Here is a 7,246-nt window from a genome sequence, read left to right as displayed (position 1 = left end):
CAAAACTGCCCTGCGTTTAACGCCGGAACTGGCACAAGAATGGGAGTTAAACGCCCAAACTGGCACAAAAGCTGGCGTTTAACTCCAAGAAGAGTCTCTGCACGAAAATGCTTCAATGCTCAGCCCAAGCACACACCAAGTGGGCCCGGAAGTGGATTTTTATGTCTTTTACTCATCTTTGTAATTCTTAAGCTACTAGTTCCCTGTAGGTAGGACCTTTTACTATTGTATTTGGGATCTTTTGATCATGTTTTTATGATTGAACCCTCTTTGGGAGGCTGGCCTCACGGCCATGCCTAGACCTCATTCTTATGTATTTTCAACGGTGGAGTTTCTACACACCATAGATTAAGGTGTGGAGCTCTGCTGTACCTCGAGTATTAATGCAATTACTATTGTTCTTCTATTCAATTCAGCTTGTTCTTGTTCCAAGATATCACTTGTTCTTCAACTTGATGAATGTGATGATCCGTGACACTCATCATCATTCTCACCTATGAACGTGTGACTGTCAATCACCTACGTTCTACCTTAGATTGGGTGGATATCTCTTGGATTCTTTAACCGGAATCTTCGTGGTATAAGCTAGAATTGATGGCGGCATTCAAGAGAATCCGGAAGGTCTAAACCTTGTCTGTGGTATTCTGAGTAGGATTCAATGATTGAATGACTGTGACGAGCTTCAAACTCGCGATTGCGGGGCGTTAGTGACAGACGCAAAAGAATCACTGGATTCTATTCCGACATGATCGAGAACCGACAGCTGAATAGCCGTGCCATGACAGGGTGCGTTGAACATTTTCACTGAGAGGACGGAACTATAGCCATTGACAACGGTGATGCCCAACATACAGCTTGCCATGGAAAGGAGTAAGAAGGATTGGATGAAGACAGTAGGAAAGCAGAGAGACGGAAGGGACAAAGCATCTCCATACGCTTATCTGAAATTCTCACCAATGAATTGCATAAGTATCTCTATCCTTATCTTTATGTTTTATTCATATATCATCCATAACCATTTGAGTCTGCCTGACTGGGATTTACAAGGTGACCATAGCTTGCTTCATTCCAACAATCTCCGTGGGATCGACCCTTACTCGCGTAAGGTTTATTACTTGGACGACCCAGTGCACTTGCTGGTTAGTTGTGCGAAGTTGTGTTTATGCCATGGTATTGAACACCAAGTTTTTGGATTCATTACCGGGGATTATTTGAGTTGTAAAAAGTAGTGATCACAATTTCGTGCACCAAGTTTTTGGTGCCATTGCCGGGGATTGTTTCGAGTATGGACAACTGACGGTTCATCTTGTTGCTTAGATTAGGTATTTTTTAGAGTTCTTAAGAATGAATTCTAGTGTTTCAAGGTGATGATCTTATCATCACCAAAGCTGATTGATTCTAATCAATTTAGCTCTTGAATGCAATGTCTTGCTGAAGCTTGGCTATCCATGTCTAATTCCTTTAGACTGAAGCTTTAGACTAACATTGCATGATTCCTAGAATTCTCATTAAGAATTTTGATACCTTTATTTTCTTTTCCACTTAATTTTCGAAAAATCCAAAAAAAATTACAAAATCATAAAAACCAAAAATATTTTAAGTTTCTTGTTGAGTCTAGTGTCTCATTTTAAGTTTGGTGTCTTGCATGCATTGTTTATTTGATCTTGGTTCTATTTTCAAGTCAATAATACAGGGAACTGAAGATTCAGTACATGCAGCAGAGGAATTATACAGAAAAAGCTGGGCATTCAAAACGCCCAGTGAAGAAGAAAAAACTGGCGTTTAAACGCCAGCCAGGATACCTGGCTGGGCGTTTAACGCCCAAAAGGGTAGTGCTTTGGGCGTTAAACGCCAGAATGTGCACCATTCTGGGCGTTTAATGCCAGGATGGCACAAGAAGGAAGATTTTGTTTTTAATGCAAATTTTTTTCAAGTTTTCAAAGCTTTTCAAAACCAAATCTTTTTCAACTCATATCTTTTCCATCAAATCTTTTTCAAAATCAATTTCTTTCCTTTTTTTTTCAAAAATACTTGCTAACAATTAATGATTTGATTCAGCATTTCAAGTAAGTTGCCTTTTCTGTTGAGAAAGGTTTAAAGTCTGAATCATATCTTTTCTTGTTAGCCAAGACATTAATTTTTTTTTTGTAAAATCAAATCTTTTTAAATTGTTTTCAAATCATATCTTCTCAATCACATCTTTTTAAAACCATAACTCTTCAATCATATCTTTTTAATCACATCTTTTTCAAAAAAGTTTTCAATCATATCTTCTTCAAAATTTTTTTTCAAAATGTTTTTTTTAAATTTTTTTTAACTAATTTTCGGAAAATCTCTTCCCCTCTTCTCACATCCTTCTATTTATGGAGTACCACTCCTCCTCAATGCACAATTCGAACTCTATCTCACTAAGTTCGAATTCTTCTACCTCTTCCTTCTATTTTTCTGTTCCTCTGACACCTCAAGGAATCTCTATACTGTGACATAGAGGATTCCACATTTTCTTGTTCTCTTCTCTTTCATATGAGCAGGAGCAAAGACAAAAGCATTCTTGTTGAGGCTGACCCTGAACCTGAAAGGACCTTGAAGCGAAAGCTAAGAGAAGCTAAGGCACAACTCTCTGTAGAGGACCTAACAGAAATCTTCAAACAAGAAGAACCCATGGCAGCTGAAAACAACAACAATGCCAATAATGCAAGGAAGGTGCTGGGTGACTTTACTGCACCTACTCCCGACTTCTATGGGAGAAGCATCTCTATTCCTGCCATTGGAGCAAACAACTTTGAGCTTAAGCCTCAATTGGTTTCTCTAATGCAACAGAATTGCAAGTTCCATGGACTTCCATTGGAAGATCCTCATCAGTTTTTGGCTAAATTCTTGCAAATCTGTGACACTGTCAAGACTAATGGGGTTGACCCTGAGGTCTACAGACTTATGCTATTCCCTTTTGCTGTAAGAGACAGAGCTAGGATATAGTTGGACTTACAACCTAAAGAAAGCCTGAACTCTTAGGAAAAGCTAGTCAATGCCTTCTTGGCAAAATTCTTTCCACCTCAAAAATTGAGTAAGCTTAGAGTGGAAGTCCAAACCTTCAGACAGAAGGAAGGAGAATCCCTCTATGAAGCTTGGGAAAGATACAAACAATTGATCAGAAAATGTCCTTCTGACATGCTTTCTGAATGGAGCATCATAGGTATTTTCTATGATGGTCTCTCTGAACTGTCCAAGATGTCTTTGGATAGCTCTGCTGGAGGATCTCTTCATCTAAAGAAGACGCCTACAGAAGCTCAAGAACTAATTGAAATGGTTGCAAATAACCAATTCATGTACACTTCTGAAAGGAATCCTGTGAACAATGGGACAAATCAGAAGAAAGGAGTTCTTGAGATTGATACTCTGAATGCCATATTGGCTCAGAACAAGATATTGACTCAGCAAGTCAATTTGATTTCTCAAAGTCTGTCTGGAATGCAAAATGCACCAGGCAGTACTAAGGATGCTTCATCTGAAGAAGAAGCTTATGATCCTGAGAACCCTTCAATGGAAGAGGTGAATTACATGGGAGAACCCTATGGAAACACCTATAATTCTTCATGGAGAAATCATCCAAATTTCTCATGGAAGGATCAACAGAGACCTCAACAAGGTTTCAACAACAATAATGGTGGAAGAAACAGGTTTAGCAATGGCAAGCCTTTTCCATCATCTTCTCAGCAACAGACTGAGAATTCTAAGCATAACCACTCTGACTTAGCAACCATGGTCTCTGATTTAATCAAAACCACTCAAAGTTTCATGACTGAAACAAGGTCCTTCATTAGGAATTTGGAGGCACAAGTGGACAGCTGAGCAAGAAAATTACTGAACTCCCTCCCAGTACTCTTCCAAGCATTACAGAAAAAATCCAAAAGGAGAGTGCAAGGCCATCAACATGACCGAATTTGGAGAGGAGGAAGAGGCAGTGAATGCCACTGAGGAAGACCTCAATGGGCGTCCACTGGCCTCCAATGAGTTCCCTAATGAGCAACCATTGGAATCTGAGGCTCACACTGAGACCATAGAGATTCCATTGGACTTACTTCTGCCATTCATGAGCTCTAATGAGTATTCTTCCTCTGAAGAGGATGAATATGTCACTGAAGAGCAAGTTGCTAAATAACTTGGAGCAATCATGAAGCTAAATGACAAGTTATTTGGTAATGAGACTTGGGAGAACGAATCTCTTTTGCTCACCAAAGAACTGGATGACTTGACTAGGCAGAAATTGCCTCAAAAGAGGCAGGACCCTGGGAAGTTTTCAATACCTTGTACCATAGGCACCATGACCTTTAAGAAGGCTCTGTGTGACCTAAGGTCAAGTATAAACCTCATGTCTCTCTCTATAATGGAGAAGCTAGGGATCTTTGAGGTGCAAGCTGCAAGAATCTCACTAGAGATGTGGTGCACGAAATTGCAATAACACTTTTGCAATCCCGCACAACTAACCAGCAAGTGCACTGGGTCGTCCAAGTAATACCTTGCGTGAGCAAGGGTCGATCCCACGGAGATTGTCGGCTTGAAGCAAGCTATGGTTATCTTGTAAATCTTAGTCAGGATATCAGAAATTATCAGGATTGATTGTAAAAAGCAAAAGAACATGAAAAAGGTACTTGTTTTGCAGTAATGGAGAATAGGTTGAGGTTTGGAGATGCTCCATCTTCTGAATCTCTGCTTTCCTACTATCTTCTTCTTCAAACACGCAAGGCTCCTTCCATGGCAAGCTGTATGTAGGGTTTCACCATTGTCAGTGGCTACCTCCCATCCTCTCAGTGAAAATACGTCCCTGATGCTCTGTCACAGCATAGGCTAATCATCTGTCGGTTCTCAATCAGGCCGGAATAGAATCCAGTGATTCTTTTGCGTCTGTCACTGACGCCCCGCCCTCAGGAGTTTGAAGCACGTCACAGTCATCCAGTCATTGAATCCTACTCAGAATACCACAGACAAGGTTTAGACCTTCCGGATTCTCTTGAATGCCGCCATCAGTTCTAGCTTATACCACGAAGATTCGATTAAAGAACCCAAGAGATAACTACTCAATCTAAGATAGAACAGAGGTGGTTGTCAGGCACATGTTCATAGTTGAGAATGATGATGATTGTCACGGATCATCACATTCATCCGGATTAAGAACAAGTGTTATCTTAGAATCGAAGCAAGCATGATGGAATAAGAAACAGTAGTAATTGCATTAATCCATCAAGACACAGCAGAGCTCCTCACCCCCAACCATGGGGTTTAGAGGCTCATACTGTGGAAAGAAACGTGTAAGAAATGTTATGAGGTCATAAGGTACGGATACAATGTCAAAAGATCCTATAAATAGTAAACTAGTGTCCTAAGGTTTACAGAAATGAGTAAATGACAGAAAAATCCACTTCCGGGCCCACTTGGTGTGTGCTTGGGCTGAGCAATGAAGGAATTTCGTGTAGAGACCTTTTCTGGAGTTAAACGCCAGCTTTCATGCCAGTTTGGGCGTTTAACTCCAAATTTTATGCCAGTTCCGGCGTTTAACGCTGGAATTTCTGTAGGTGACTTTGAGCGCCGGTTTGGGCCATCAAATCTTGGGCAAAGTATGGACTATTATATATTGCTGCTACTTTCCAATGCCGTTGAGAGCGCGCCAATTGGGCTTCTGTAGCTCCAGAAAATCCACTTCGAGTGCAGGGAGGTCAGAATCCAACAGCATCTGCAGTCCTTTTCAGTCTCTGGATCAGATTTTTGCTCAGGACCCTCAATTTCAGTCAGAAAATACCTGAAATCACAGAAAAACACACAAACTCATAGTAAAGTCCAGAAAAGTGAATTTTAATTAAAAACTAATAAAAATATACTAAAAACTAACTAAAAGATACTAAAAACATACTAAAAACAATGTCAAAAAGCTTACAAATTATCCGCTCATCACAACACCAAACTTAAATTGTTGCTTGTCCCCAAGCAACTGAAAATCAAAATAGGATAAAAAGAAGAGAATATACTATAGACTCCAAAATATCAAAGAAACATAGCTCCAATTAGATGAGCGGGACTAGTAGCTTTTTGCCTCCGAACAGTTTTGGCATCTCACTCTATCCCTTGAAGTTCAGAATGATTGGCATCTATAAGAACTCAGAACTCAGATAGTGTTATTGATTCTCCTAGTTAAGTATATTGATTCTTGAACATAGCCAGTGTATGAGTCTTGGCTGTGGCCCAAAGCACTCTGTCTTCCAGTATTACCACCGGATACATACATGCCACAGACACATAATTGGGTGAACCTTTTTAGATTGTGACTCAGCTTTGCTAAAGTCCCCAATTAGAGGTGTCCAGGGTTCTTAAGCACACTCTTTGCCTTGGATCACAACTTTATTTCCTTCTCTCTTTTTTTTTCGAAATTTTTTTTTTGTATTCACTGCTTTTTCTTGCTTCAAGAATCATTTTGATGATTTTTCAGATCCTCAATAACAGTTCTCTTTCTCCTCATTCTTTCAAGAGCCAACAATTTTAACATTCTTAAAACAACAAATTCAAAAACATGCACTGTTCAAGCATTCATTCAGAAAACAAAAAGTATTGTCACCACATCAAACCAATTCAACTAGTTTCAGAGATAAATTTCGAAATCCTGTACTTCTTGTTCTTTTGTGATTAAAGCATTTTTCTTTTAAGAGAGGTGATGGATTCATAGGACATTCATAGCTTTAAGGCATAAACTTAAATTTTATTAATTATGAATTAGAACAAGACTCAAATATAGATATAAGATGAAACTAAAAAAATAAAAATAGAAAACAAAACAAGAAAAACGAAAAAAATAGGCTCCTAATGATAGAGGTTTTCACAGAGTTAGGACTCAACAACCTTGATTTTGAGAAGTGGATGCTCCCTCAGCTTGAGAGGAGAGCTTTTGGCGCTTCATCTCTTGGATTTCATGCCCCTGCTTCTCTTGCTCCTTCAGCAATTTGCAGAGCATGCAGTTTTGATTCTGCTGTTCTTCCTTCAGTTGCTCCATAGTCTCTTGCAACTTGTTAATAGATGCTTCTAGGTTGGACCAGTAGTCAATTCTTGGGAATTCAGGGAGGAATTCCTGCGCCCTCCTTTTGATAGAGTTGTCTTGCACTTGTCCTTCCATTGACTTCTTGGTGATTGGGTGTTCAATGGGTATGAATTCATCTACTCCCATCTTCACCCCAGCCTCTTTACAGAGCAAGGAGATTAAGCT

General features: G+C 39.6%; 1 non-coding gene across 1 annotated transcript; it reads right to left on the bottom strand.

Moving 5' to 3' along the window:
* Positions 1–3,066: 3,066 nt before the first annotated feature.
* Positions 3,067–3,174, bottom strand: LOC130983788 (small nucleolar RNA R71). The gene has a single exon (XR_009087764.1). It is a non-coding gene; the product is annotated as a small nucleolar RNA R71 (small nucleolar RNA).
* Between the last annotated feature and the right edge of the window lie 4,072 nt (positions 3,175–7,246).

This window comes from Arachis stenosperma, chromosome 5 (genome assembly GCF_014773155.1).
Source record: "Arachis stenosperma cultivar V10309 chromosome 5, arast.V10309.gnm1.PFL2, whole genome shotgun sequence".
Lineage (NCBI taxonomy): Eukaryota > Viridiplantae > Streptophyta > Magnoliopsida > Fabales > Fabaceae > Arachis > Arachis stenosperma.
Note: the sequence above shows the minus strand (reverse complement) of the source record. Positions and strands in the feature narration are given on the sequence as shown.